Source organism: Dermacentor albipictus, chromosome 3 (genome assembly GCF_038994185.2).
Source record: "Dermacentor albipictus isolate Rhodes 1998 colony chromosome 3, USDA_Dalb.pri_finalv2, whole genome shotgun sequence".
Taxonomy (NCBI): domain Eukaryota; kingdom Metazoa; phylum Arthropoda; class Arachnida; order Ixodida; family Ixodidae; genus Dermacentor; species Dermacentor albipictus.
This window is the reverse complement of record NC_091823.1, coordinates 52,882,385-52,897,299: the sequence shown is the minus strand read 5'-3', so window position 1 is coordinate 52,897,299 and position 14,915 is coordinate 52,882,385. Positions and strand designations below refer to the sequence as shown.

The 14,915-nt window shown below is 48.4% G+C and overlaps 1 protein-coding gene across 2 annotated transcripts in view; it reads left to right on the top strand.

Moving 5' to 3' along the window:
- LOC135914096 (monocarboxylate transporter 12-like) overlaps window positions 1-14,915 on the top strand; it is a 58,599-nt gene that overhangs the window by 15,513 nt on the left and 28,171 nt on the right. The gene's annotated exons all lie outside the window — the stretch shown is intronic.

Here is a 14,915-nt window from a genome sequence, read left to right as displayed (position 1 = left end):
TCGGCAGACTGAAAGAAAGGGCGCTGGGCGAATCCAAATCGAGTGAAGAGCCGTGCTATTACAGTATATCTTGTAGAAAAGGGGAAATGCGGGATTGCTTGCGACGAAGAAAAAGTAATGGAATACCAAGAGAGTTCTTCGTTTGTGTGACACTCGCAGTTCGACGGTAATTTGAGAAGATGAAGCGAATGGAGTGATTCTCTACTTCTGTACATTTGCTCGCCACTGAGTAGGCGCAATAAAAGTGCAACTGAACTTCACGGCTATGGGAGCCTTCGTCCTGCAGCGAACATATCACTGTGCCGCTGCTGCTGATTATGCTCCTGAAAGTGGGGCTGTCAAGATTCTTACATGTTTCTTTCTTTAGCACTGACCGACTTCAATGCGCCAACTGCAATGCGTGCCTTCATGTATTTACTTCAAATGTTAATTCATGAATATTAAGTAATTTGCTCATTAAAATTTGTTTAATATCTCGCATGCAGTGAGGCCTGCCAATTATATGTTAGCGAAAGAAGGGCACTATTGGCTTCGCTGCAGCATCACTAGTAAAATTTGCTTTTACTCCTTCAAACATGTACGCCATTCGCGGACCAGGAGCTGTTCGCAAAGTTTCAACTGAGACGCTTGCCGATGGTGCGCGCGGCAAAAAGTGAGCGTGTGCAAAGCGGGATCAAATAGTGAGAGGAGGTGCGATTAATTCCTGGTGTCACCTCCTGGCGCCGATTAAGAGCAGTGATGTCGACTACAGTCGAAGACAGCCTCAACTCGGGAGTCACTGACAAGGGACAGAGGCGATCGCGACTGAACGTCTGCGTCACAACGAGTATTGCCGGAATTGCGATCTACATAACGGACGTCAAGCTCTTGAATGCGAAGGTTGCAGGCTTGCTAAAAGCGGCTAAGTGCTTTTTTTTTAATTTTTTTAACGAGAACAATCAAATCGCGTAGTGGTCGTGCAGGAAGTTAAAAGTGTGACCAGTAGTTACAAGGTGACACACAATCGAAATTGATCTCTTTCTCCCTAAGGAAACAGACGATGGCTAGCGTGGTTTCTTTCTTTTCATATTTTTGGTTCAGGCTAACTGTGCTTGGGCGCCGCTTTGTTCTATGTATAGCTCGCAGATGCAAGGACTTATTCAGAGCAAGCATCTTTGTGATGCGCAAGGTTTGTGCTGAGGTGTTTGCGACCGTGCACATCGTTAGCGGCTCTGTGTCATGACGGCGCTGAACTGGAAAAAAAATTGAGTTGGGGAGCGTTGGGGGGGGGGGGGGGGGTCGAGCGAGGTGACGAAAGAAGGCTACGCATGCGAGGTCGTGAAGGCGTCGGCACACGCGTAAGCCCGCGATGAGAAATCGCTGTGCCAGCCGCGGCAGCTTTGATGGAGGCGAAACTCTGCCAAGCGTTCGAAACTCCGCGGCGTGTGTTTTTTCGACTGCCTCGAGTGGGCCAGAGCGGTTGGCGCTGTCGTCTTCGTTGGAGTGCACGGGCAGGTAAGCACTATCGAAAGGTGCTATACGCTTTCGGAGTGCGTGGCATGACTGCATACTGGAAAGGATGACTATGCGAAGCCTGTGCCGTTTTGTTTTTTTCCTCGCCTTATGGCGAAAGTCAAGCTGAGGATGAGGAGGTGGTCCGATGACGATATAACTCGCTAATGATGATGACAGCGACACGTCGGCATGGTCGGAATGACAGATGGACGGACATAGTCAAGCCAGTTTCAAACATTTAACTAGTTGCTAAAGGAAAAAAAAGACGATGTGCCTGTTGCTGAAGCGACGATTGGGAGCCCAAGTCGATGTAGCGCTGCATATTTGTGTGTTACCGATCGCTCAACCAGCGTAAAAAGAAGGACGAAACTGACGCAGTATACGTTGAAGCTGGGTGCGTCGGTCCGGTGCAGCCCGCTGTGAGGCCTGAAGAGGCCCTCGGTTGAAGTGTAACAGGTTCCATCGTATACAGGCGGACAAAGGCGTATACTAACATGATGATGGTGGTGATGATTCCAGACAGTGACACATACCAGCAACGGAGGGTGGTATCATATCAGCAACGGAGGATAGCCCAAGAAGCGGTCGGTAGAACAATAAGAAAAGAGGCGGTGTAGTAGTAATAATAATGATACTATAGAAGCTATCAATTGCGCTATGGTCTGTCACCTTCCCTTCTTTATTGCGAACTGTCTCGTTCCTCGCTACCTCGCGACATCCTGGTCTTCCTTCTTACCAGGAACGAGGACTAAAGTAGGCGGCGACCATTCTGTTAGAGCCGGCATGTTTATCCGGCGCGTTGACAAGAATGTGCAGACATTCAGTGATCTGAACGCATCTAAGGCATTCGCCTGGAAGCAGTGCTTATGAGCGAAGAGCAAAGCGTGTCGCTGACAAAATTGTGTTGAGGATTGCCTTACCGTCGTGTGTCGCAAATCAAATTCTTTGCGTGAACACACACACGCACACACACGCGCACGTACGCACTGAGAGAAAGAGCCACTCCAGTGTCTAGAAGTGCATGCGACCGCAAAAACGCCTTCGAAAGAAATTTCCTATCGCGTTTGATTGAGAAAGCTTAGGACGCTGCCGTTTCGAACCTATATAGACAGAAAGAGTAAACAGAAAAAAAAAGTAAAGCCAGTTACACGCAGTGAAAGCTGTCAAAACAGGGAAGCTGGTGGGTTTCTCTGAAGGAAAGCCATGCTCACCGCGCAGTGTGCGCCCGCGGTCGACATTTGTACATCGGTCAGCACTACTAATTCCACGGCTGATCTCGATTGCAGTGGAGATCACTGTTCAGTACTACGAGGAAGGAACGAGAAGGGGAGAACAGAAAGGGTCGCAATGAGAAAAAGCACTGAGTTGGCAGCTACGCTCGCAGAAACTGCCGTGAGTATCCTGTATCTATAGGATCAGCCGATAGGAATGTTCACAAAGCGCTAAACGTGCTCAGTGTCAAGGCGGAATGCTTCCGCAATTGTCGTGTCGTGAACTACTGCGATCCGCTTTCCTGTTCTCGGTTCGTATATGACGACGTTTCAATGATTACAGCGAGAGACAACGTGGATGACGCGATCGACAGGCGACAGGCGTGGGCTGATCAATGTGAAATGAACGGGTATGTGTGTGTGCTCAGTGGTGTGTCCGGAGAAGCTCGGCGCCCAACCGGACGATTCTGCTCGCCAGTGGCGGCTGCGGCACATAGCGTGCTACATATCCTGAGGACGACATCCGCAACATAGCTGGCCCGATTATCCTGCGTTCGCCAAAGTTTTGTTGGAGCGAACGGACTCGAGAGACTGCACGGAACAAGACCTGACGTGTGCGTTGACGACGAAGCTGGAATCTACGGTATACAAGGCCTCGCACCTGTTTTGGGCGACCAAAGATCGCGACCGACGTGGCATGCATGACGGTGACATCTAACTATACGCGCGTCGAAGCCAGGTAAAATGAAGTTTGCGCCCACGGCTTCTACTGGCCAAACGCGCCAAAGAGAGGCAGCGGATAATATCGACGCGCACAACCTCCCTTACGTGCATAAGCAGCGTCTACCGATCGGAGATGACGCGCGACTCTTCGAGGCGCTCGTCATTTAAGCCGGGTCAATTAAGGCTTGATGCTTCTGCAGTTCGCAAGAGCTTCGGCGGTGGTTATGAGTTCCGCCACATGGGCTCTTTGCAAGCAGCAAATGGGCGCGGGCTCTTTGCTGGCAGCATGCAGTTGAAAGACGCCACCATTGTCGATACCTCGGAATATATATGCCTGAACTTCGGACGGATGAGACCAAACACTTCTACGAAGTTCTAGAACGCGGGCTAGGTCAGAAAATGCGCCTCGTAGTTCTTATACAAGAGGTTATCGCGCGCTAGCTATAGATGAAAGGTAAGTTTTAAGATTGTCGTACCGTCGCATCTTTTGTGCACGCTTTACCTCTCGAAGAGGCAGTCCTCGATGTCACCACGATCATTGCACATGAGTGACGGGGCGGAATATATATATATATATATATATATATATATATATATATATATATATATATATATATATATATATATATATATATATATATATATATATCAAGCGAAGCCGTACATGGTTAGAGTTTCGTGTATTTTTGTTCTCCGTCAACAAAAACTATCATCATCAATGGCGCATACCCCCGTTAGCAAGCACAAAAATGTAATGGCTCATAGCCCCGTAAGGCGGAGGATACAAGCCGCCCTCAGCAAAGTAAAGTGAACAGTGCGTACATTCTTTGAAATCACGCATACAACATACAGAACAACATACGTTTCAATAAAGAACAAGCTAAAAAGAAGCATCCGATTCACATAATTGATGATAAGGCGCTCGTGTTAGCGACGGGAAGCACGTGCTCCCCGCGAACGTTTTCCGGTTAAGATTATTGTTGCGCGAGCTGACACGGGCTACGCCAGCTTTCGACGTGGGGTGTGATGTCCCTGTAGCCTTTCCTATATGAAATAACCATGCTTAATAACTGATTTCTATCTTGTTGCAGCACCGCTATGGGCGGCGGCGTACTGTCATAATTGCGATTACCACCATTCCTCCTATTATTCTAACGTAGCGCTACTACCATTACTCTAAAAACATAAATATGCATTGCATACCACGATCAGCAATTGTAGTGGTGGTTTTCAACAGCTTCGCTGGTCGTCCACATTTACAGAGTGGAATAGCTCGTGAATTTTTATTCGAAAGTTTGCCCTGCGGCATAAAACGTGCGAAGCATCCATGTCATCTATAAGTTGTGTTCGATGAAGTCCAACATGGATCTATGGTGCGGACCATAGATCCACAGATGGCAGTCAAGTGGGTGGCTTGCGTATAGCCCCGGTTTTAGCACGACTCATTAATCCAACATGATCAATCGTATAGCGTGCAGGCCCGAAGTTTCACGGTGAATTTCTTCTATATAGGGCACTCCGCCCCTCAGCGAGTTGCATATACAGAGGTTTATGCATGGCGAAGGATGGCAGCTGTTACAAAGCTAAGGAGCAGCTCTGGTACTGCTCCTTCGTGACCGCTCCACTATACTGCAAAAATAGTTTTACTGCGAAAGTACAGTTTAATGCTACCGCCGTGGTTGCTTAGCGGCTGTAGTGTTGGGCTGCTAAGCACGAGGTCGCAGGATCGAATCCCGGCCTCGGCGACCGCATGTCGATGGGGTCGAAATGCGGTCTCGAACACCCGTGTACTTAGATTTAGGTGCACATTAAAGAACCCCTGGTGATCCAAATTGTTCTGCAGTCCTCCACTATGGTGTGTATTATTATCACATCGTGGTTTCAACGCGTAACCCCCCCTTGCCACTGCTTTCTTTTTTACCGGTTTAAAGGTATAAACTACGTTTGTCTTGTCCGTCAATTCGTCCGTTCCGCTACGCCGAGGACGATGGCCGCCTTCAAGTCGTCGTCGTTATCGCGTCGTCGTTAGGCCAGCTTATTTTCGTGTTTTGATTCACACTCGTCATACGGCGAAGAAAATGTTGCCCACCATCGCTACTGTTTGTTCGCGCTGCGGACTTTGTTAGCTTGACTGCCAAATCGCGTGATACCCTTAGTTTATTATTATTATTTTTTTCGTCTTTGTTATCGCAATTTTCTTTTCTGGACGCTTAGAGTACTTGTGTATTTTACATTTCCTCCCGCCTCCCGTTTCTTGGCCTTTTGTGAGTACGTGCCGTAGCTAAAGAACATCATCATCATATGTTCTCCCAAGCGGCCAGCATGTGTGGTGTTTCGAGCCAGAATGTACAGTCACATCCCTTTTGTGCAATCAAACAATAAATCAGTGCGCGACTGCTATTAGCACGCATATGTGGATACAGTGTCGGCGCTCGTCTGGATGTTGTAATTTCATCCGTCTTTTGGCACGTGCAGAAGACGATTTAAGCGATCGGGGACTTCTGTACAGTTTCCCGCTGTTTCTCCGGTCGCTGGCAACCCTCCAAGTCGAAGCACTGTCTAAACTGTGGTATGGGGATCTTCTGCCGTAAACACATTCGCCATCACCTCTCCGTTTTCCCCCCTCTCCTAGTGCTGGCATGTTTCCATGGGGGTATGCTGGCATAATAGGGGCAGCGGTTTGGTCTCGTACTTGGCTGGCGCGGTGAGTGACTCGGGAAGCCAAAGCATGTACTCGATCGAGAAGCGTCACTGTCTTAGTTGTTGATGATGATTCTAGGTATTGGGCACATACCCACAAAGGCATATTTGCGAACGAAGTGTTGGTTGAGTGATAAGAAAACAGTGAGAGAATAGTAGCAATGTGATTACAAGTATATTAAAGGCGAAACTTAGTTAAGAGGCTGGGTTGGCGGTATACTGTCTGCTTTTTCTTCTTTCAATTCGAACATCCGTACAGCGATCGTTTCTGGCGCATAACGCAGTTCCGCCTTTTCAGGTGCATTACCTAAATGAAGGTAATTATTCGAATGACAAATAGATACGCCGTGTTTATTAATTAGTATACAAGGGTGTTCGAGTAGTGAAACATTGTAATCGAATACGAACGTTCGAGAAAAATGGCCTACGACTATACCGAATATTTCTAATAGGAGCTACGGAGGGAGAGGTTACTCTTAAGTATTACGGAGTTACTGAGTTAGCTTCACAGGATGTCTACCAAGTTGACATTTCCAAATTCTCTGAGTTTTCTAGGTTTTCCCCGATTGCCTTTGCAAAATTGCCTGAGTGACGCATAACTTTGTTTTATGTCAAGACGGGCTGACACAATCTCGCCCGATGCTGTCACTCTCCAGTAAACATGTTAAACAATAAAAAAAAGACAGCCCAGTTTAAATAATAAGTGTTTATTTTGTTAAAAACGAAAACAAAAGCGAGCTGTTAGTAAAATACGCAGCGAATAAAACATCTTTGAAGAAAACTGGTATAAAGCCCATTGCAAATCGAGTAGATCATTTTCAAGTACCAATAAAAAGAAATGCATACAGAAGCAAATATTTTCGAATATGATCTATTTCTATCAACTGATAGTAAGATCATTGGTATGAGACCCGAACTTTGTCACAAGTGAGGTTCTCTCAGCAGCTGGAAAGTCAACCTCAACTGTGCTGACATACTCTCAGCCTGCGCACAACACTTCAGCGTTGCGTTTCACTGCTTTAAAGAGTTTATTTTGGTTTCGATGAGGAACACCTGCATCTCGTCGTCAGCCAACACTGTTTTTTATTTAGCTCAAGCTCCTCCAAAGAAGCAGCGGCACACTTCCGTTCCCGTTCATTCCTCAATTCGTCGGTACTTTCTGTTCTCGTCCTCCTTCCGCCGCGTGCTCGCCCCACGGACAATTTGAAGCATCCTCTTAGTCAGCTGTATAGTAAACGTCCGATTTTTCAGACTCCCTAGGGGCCACGAAAACCTCCGAAAAATCGGGCAGTCCGAACAAATGAATGCATGTCTTTTACTGCCCTTAAGGGCTCAAATCGCCACAGGCACGTCCGAAAAAGATCTGAAGGCCTGCCTGCACACTTATTAGGCGTATGGATGCTCGAACTGTAACAGGAGATTGTGTGTGCACGCGTGTATAACTAAGGACTACATAATGTGCCCCGTCACAACTGCCCCTTCCCACGCTCGTTAAGCTTCGCGGCAATACTTTGCGTGTGCTTCATTGCGTAACATTTCTGTATTGAGGCGAAGCTGACTTTCGGGAAACAGCATTATGCAACACGTCGTGCTTTCCGAGTTTCGAAGCCAATCGCGAGGATTACAAAAGGGGAGTCGGTGCCATTGCTGACAGCGGCGAATTATGTTAATAAAAAACGTGGCACCGAACGGAAAGAAACTTCAGCGAACGTCGAAGCAGTTAGGCGTAACGTTGCCGCGGTGGTGGCTACAGCTGCCAGCGGATCTGCGTGCGAGAGCGCCAGTCCGAGGCGGCAAGATAATCAAAATGGCAGCGGTGATGGCTTTGATTAAAGCCTTTTCGGACCTGCGATCACGGCACAAAGTACGGAAGATCGGATGGCGAAGAGTTATTGCGTGCGAAGTTTAAGACGTTCTTATACATTGACTGGTGTACGTGGCGGCGCCACGACGCGGTCCGAATTCTCGGGCATGTCCCAAAACTCCCGCGTCCGAAAAATCGTTCGTTGACTGTACGCTGGCAACTCCTCCACCGACGTCAAAGACGATTCGTTACGATTCCTCTCAGTTACTCGAACCAGCATTAGCGCGACTTTAGTTGCCTTTCAATAAAACTGCAGCTAATATTCATTGATAGAAGCACAAATTCCCTGAGTTTTACCTGAGTATTTCCAAATTATTCAAAATCCCTGAGAACTCCCTGTTTTCCCGGTTGGTAAACACCCTGCTTCAGTATCTTCAGTGTCGTGCGCCTATACTAATCTTTTTGTATACCCTGATAACCCTGTCCATATATTGTGTACGCTCTTGCATTTTCGGTTTTCTGGTCCTGTTGTTCCCCGCCAACCGCTTTGCAATAACGGTAGGAGCCTGGGTAGATGGGAAGGGGGGGGGGTGCGAGGCGAGCTGCTTCGTCATGCGAGTTTGCTCCATGATATTGATAAGAATAATGTGATGTTGACTGGGTCAAAATAAATGCGGTGGTAGCGGTGAACACATCTTGCTATTTATATGGCGGGTACGACTTGCACTTGCATTCAGAGGAGGCACGGAAGGAGCAATATCTTGAACTAGGTCGTCACGTATATCGAAAACACTTGACAGCGCTATACACTCTCATGAAAGTTTGCACACTTTGGGGCTTATCTTGCCCCACAACGACAATCGTCATCCGCCTTGCTTGCGTTTCCTTTCTAGAAAACTCGGCGCTCGCTACTTCCCCGTCCAAAACGCTGTGTCGCGCTGATAACGCGCAAGCCGTTCGTGGCTTGGAATCACCGGGATCGCAACGTTGAAGAAAGGAAGTGCGGTCAAGACAGCTGGCGATCATTGTTGTGGGACAAGGCCCAAAGGGTGTACGTTCTTCTAAGACTGTATAGACGGGGCGGAAACGCATAAAACAACCCGTGCACTCGTGTTATACGCGTTTTGACCCGTCTCTAGCGCGGTCAAGTGTTCCTGGTAAGGTAATAAGTACACGGTAAGACAATTTACGCAGGTTAAAGTGAATAATAGCGTAAATTTGTCTATAACTCAGACCCTTACAATTTACACCCTTAATAAGAGTGTAAATCAGGAAAATGTAGATTTTGTGACCAAATGCACCAAAGAGAGGGAGTGAATAGTATTGTCGCGCACAGACGCCTTCGTGCTATTAGGTATCGCCGGACGCCAAGGGCCCCGTGGGTGCTACGTCATCCCCTTCCCCTCTCATGGTCGGGGCCCGTGGGTGCGGCGTCATCCCTACGCTACCGGAGAGGTCACTCACCCGACGCTCTCCCCGGATTCGTCGAAAAGAGGATCGACTTCTCCTTCCCGTGCTTGGTATTGCAGGAGGAAGGGCCTTCTCTCTGTGCCTGTCACGTGTCATCGACGAAAGCAAGATCCCGCCCACACGATTGTAGAGAGCCTATTTAAGGGGCTCCGAAATGTACTCCTTACTTCATATTTCATTCTCTTCTTATTTTCTTTGAATAAACAGTGCAAGTTTCGCACTAGCTAAACGTCGTCTCGCCCTTGCTCGGTCTCCATGGTCTACCGGATGCCTGCAGCTCGCCGACAACCCCACGCTACCCAATAAGTAATGTCGGTGGAGCTTCGAGAGACAGGTCGCTAGCAGTGGGATCGCCTACAAATGCAACAAACTGGTTGCTAACGGAGGGATCGCCCTGAGGTGCAACAAACTGGTGGCAGCGGTGGGATCGCCCCCCCCCCCCCTTCCCCCTGAAGCACAATAGTGCTCACACTCTTATTCACTTTTAAGGGTGCGAACTATTTTTCAATCTAAGTTAGAGATGGGACGTGAAGTTATCGACAGTGTATCAGCAGCTGTCTTTCCGCGATTTATTTAGCTCTTACAGAAACGCAAAGTGAATGCGTAAGAGAACGTTGTGCAGTATAGTTTGGTCAGTGGAAGTGGTGAATTGAACACCGAAGACGAGGAGTCCCTGCACCCGGCCTGCTCAGTGAATGTATGCGCTTTTTTGCGTATTAGCTTACAAACGTACTACCTGCCTGCAGAAATATTTTCGCGACTAGTTACGTATGGTACTGTCAAGCTAACTCACGATACCTCTAACGCGAAACGCCTTTTTGTCCTAACTGCTTTGCTGTTTGCATCTCGGGCTTAAGGATTGCACATTGGCTGCTCAGTACCGCGACGTCACATTTAACTGTCTAGTACTGGCGGGACGCCGAGGCCGTGGTCGAGTGCAGCTGTGCGGTCGATTGCACTTCGGTTTACTATCCAAAGCCGCTAGACTTACGTGGAAGAGTCAGTGAAACAATACTTGACCCGTAAGGCACACCGCGTCAGAAGCGCTCGCAACGCTTGCTGCGCCGCCCTGCGGATGAACCGTGTAAACGCTTCGCTCCATCCGGAGTGCGTTTCATCCGTTTCTTACGCCTATGTGTCGGTTTTCTACGGCGCATTCTTGATGGCACGTCGCCACATCTTGGGCGAAAAGACACGCGCACCGACTAAGGGAAGCAATCTTATTGTGTGCTGCTGACCCGCGTGTTGAGTACGAGGAATACCCTCAGCTCCCACTACGCCTATCGACCCTCCATTACATTGAGAGGGGCAACCGTAATTCAGCGACACCTGTCAGGGCAAGTCAAAGCACATGACTTTCCGGCATGCGCGCGCGAGCTTTAATTGCTCACGATAAATGGCCGTTGTGAACCAGGGCTCATGATTTATGTAAAAGGCTCTCTCTGCAAGCCCGCTGCATCCAGCGTTTACGCTTTTTGTCGACGACGTCGCCGCGTGTGTTGTTAGCGGACTTTAGCTAGAACGTAGTAGTAGTAGTAGAAACATGTATTTCGAAGGGAAATAAGTAGTTGTCGAAGACTTGGGCGGCGGATGGAGAACTCATTTCAGTGCCCCTGTGGCCTGTGCTGCTGCCCTTGCCTGCTGTACCAGGCTGCGTTGGGTTGTCAGGTCCGAGCTGGACAGAGAGGCCTCCCACTGCTCCTTCGTTTGAAGTGTTCGTATATACCGTAGACGAGCTAGAGCAGGCGTACGCCGGAATACCAAAAAAAAAAGTGTCTTGGAAGGGGGGCAGCGCCTTCACAATAAACCTTAGCGCGGGTACTGGTTTCCCCTGTTAACAACGCGCTTGCCCACCCTTTAGGCAGTAAAAAATTAACTTCGATGAGAGAAACCGTAATTAAAAACTGTGCATTAATTGTGACCAGCATGGTGCACACCGGAATAGCCGACACGAAGCTTTTACAGCGATAGTCAGATTAAATTTTCTTATGCAGTTTGCCTGTCGTCCCTCGCAGCTACCATCATGTTTACTTGCCGCAAGAATCTGAAAAGAAAAAGTGATTTTTTTTTTCATTGGATCGTACCCCTCAACGGTGAGGGTGTCGGTCATAGGATTAACAAGCACCTGTAAAGGCACAAATTTTTGTTTACTGTGTGCGGTACATGTTGCGTTGCTGTATACTACCGAAGTGGTAAGAACTCTTGTCACTATATCCGGTGGTGTTCCACTTAGGTACGGACGTGAACTTGCTGCCGGCGACATAACTGTCACGAAAGTTGTTTTAAGCGAAGCTTTCTTTACCTTAATTATCCCGAAAGGTGGTGCATTGCCGACCGCGTAATTACGCTCTCTCCGTGTTGCACTTAGGCGGGCATCTGGCCTCGGCACGGCTCTGGCGGTGCGAACGCTTATAGAAAGCCTGCAGCGTTGCCCAGAAATATTCTGTCAGCCCCTTTCTTGATTTTGGATTTCCATTCTTCTCTGTATAGACCTCTTCATAGGGCGAGGGAAAAAGGGTGCGCGGCGAGCCTTTCCTCCTCTCTGGCTTGTGCGATCCAGCGCGGCGCGCTTAAAGGGACGCTAAAGGTTCATATTTAGTCAACGTGGACGGTTCAAATACCGTCCCAGAAACCTTGAAACGCTTGTTTCATGCGAAGAAGCTACTTGTTTTAAGAGAAAATGCGTTCCGAAGCGTCCGCGTACCTGTAGGGCAGTTAAAATCACCCGCCCTCCGATCGAGGAGTGGTGACGTCATGGTCTCATAGTGACGTCGCGCCGTCGGCGAGTAAAACGGCGCCCGCAGACGGCGCTACGGCTTTTCTGCGCAAAACACAAACGCGCGGCCAGACACAGAGTCAAGACGGAGCCGACAGCCGCGCGAAAGCGGAACTATGGTGGCTAGCGGAAGAGAAAGCGTGCGTCGATAAGCTGGTTCGTTACTTTATGACGCCAACTTTGACGCTCGTTGCAATGGACGACCCTGACAACGACACATTGGCTCGCGATGCTGGGCTCGAGTTCAGCGATTAAAGCACAGATGAACGTGACCTGCTGACAACGACACATTGGCTCGCGATGCTGGGCTCGAGTTCAGCGATTAAAGCACAGATGAACGTGACCTGCTGCTGAGGGCTCGCGCTGCCGGCGTCGTTGCGTACTACTACGACGGCAACTGTATGTCATGGCTGTAGATATTCGCACATTTGTAGCTTTTCCTTCGCGAAAACCAAATGCCGCACTCACCGCCCTGTCTTCGACCTGCAGTTGTTTTTGCGCTTCGGAGAATGCAGGCAAGACAGACGGAACAGCGCTACGGGAAAGCATTGCTTTGAAAGGCACTCCGCACAACTTCAGTAAGTCGGCGATAAACTCGTAATCCTCTGGACGAAAGTGCAGCGAGCACACTATGCGATTTTTCGGCTCTTTGCCAACGCGCTATGGCAGAGGTACGGCACTTAACCACTTCGAACGGAGAGGTTCACTCGAGAGGCACACAGTGATAAGTAACGTTGGATTCACTGCTGCAACTGCCCTTGGCCATGTTCCGCGGACCATTCGCGCATCCCACGACATCACATGGACGTGGCATTCTCGCTGCTTGATCCAAATGCAAGTTTCGCGAGCCAGCAGAACCAGCGCAGCACGACGCGATAACGAACCAATTGAAACTCCAAAGCGCGCGCAGCGCAGAGTCGAGCGAAAACGAAACGTTTCGACCACCCATACAAGGGTAATGTCAAAATGTTTTTTCTTAGAATCGAACAGAAGTGGACAAGTAGCATCTTCTTCCGTCTTATAACCTATTGAAATGATATTTTTAATACGAGCAGTTGAGTACTAGTGACAAATTATGATGAGGAGTGCTTTCGTCATCGGGCTAGTACCGGATTGTCGCTGGGGAGGTCTCAAATAGTGTCATGCGTTTACCTCAATTTCTCGGTTACGAAAGCTCTGTTCGCGATTATATTGCCGCCTTAGACGTTCTAGAGCATTGCTTTATGACTTTAACTTCATAGTAACCTTTAGTGTCCCTTTAAAGGTATTGCTATCGCGTGCTGTGGAACGATTTCGAGATGTCTTAGCTCGTACTTTGTGAAATTTACGCAAAGTCCGTTGATACTAGGCCGTCGGGGAACCAGTGTGTAGCCTTTCAGTGCATCGGTAACTACAGTATTCGGAAATATCTTTTGGGGGCGCAAACATGTGACGCGCATCATCAGCCGCGATGCGTGTATGTGTTGTGAACTTTTTTGGGTGTGTCGGTTTTAGTTTAACGAAGGGAACCGGCGTCTATGTTTTGCCAGGAAATGGAAAATCTGCTCACTATCTGATCGCTTGGCGTAGGAACTGAAAGGTATGAGCGCGTGCTTGTGTACGGCCAACCTAAGGCAACCCCGAAACATCTAAGCGCCAGGCGCTATCAAATATTTGTGATACTCCGGCATCGTTATCACGCATTGCAAGTCTTGTAGACTTGAAATCAATATGATATGTCTGCGCTAGCCACCTGTATGAGGCCGGTGGCGCTGCTCAACACAGCAATCACTGCAGTTGGTGAACCAGCATGATACATATGTAAGCTATGTGCTTCGGCATTGCCGTTATTGCCCTGTAAAGCCGTAATAAACGAGAAGCTAGGATCGCATAAAAAGCATGCGACCACTATTTGTGAGTACAAAATTTTTGTTATATGGGTGAGTGCGTCGTAGAGAACAGGACGAACAAAACCGAGAAAAAAAATGGTTATCATTCTCTTTCTCGATCGAAAGAAAAAAAGAGAGAAAACAGGCCAAGGCCGCAATAAGACCTCGCATGATAATGCAGTACAAAGTTTATAGATCTATAAACGTTGACGTCGCGTGCTTGGACCATGCCCTATATAGAGCAAAGATACTATCTATAATACAGCATCGACCACTGTTTCGGACGCTCGCGCAGTTCGTAAACGGTCGCTTTGATGGACAAGTGTAATTCACACTGTAAAGTATGCTGTTATTACTAACAAAGACTATTTTATTAATGGATGGAAACCACGCCCACCAAACAAAGTAGTCACACAATATAAGCTACAGCTAACCGTTCGAACGGTCGTTAAAGTATAAATGCACAACTTCTACCGTAGCAGAACGGTACCCACGCTGTTACGTTCGTCGCGTATCTTTCATTGCTCCTAAACCGCAACTTATAACTAAAGGAGAATACTGCTATATGGTCACATTAGTGAGTGAATTTCCAAAAGTACACAATTGATCTCCGAGGCTGATCGTATAGGCTCAAACACGCGCGCACACATGGCGCTGCGTGCTTCGTCCGCCTCAACGCCAGCAGAAAGTGCGGCCATGCCGACATAAACCAATTCAGTACGTCTCACCGAACCGCTTTCTACGTAGGAGACGCCACGTCACACTAAACAGACCAAACAAACACCAGAAACCAGCGCTGAGCGTTGATTTCTTGCCTGACGGAGCGCTCGCCCAAGCCAGCGTGCCGACTGCCCATAGATGGCGCCACT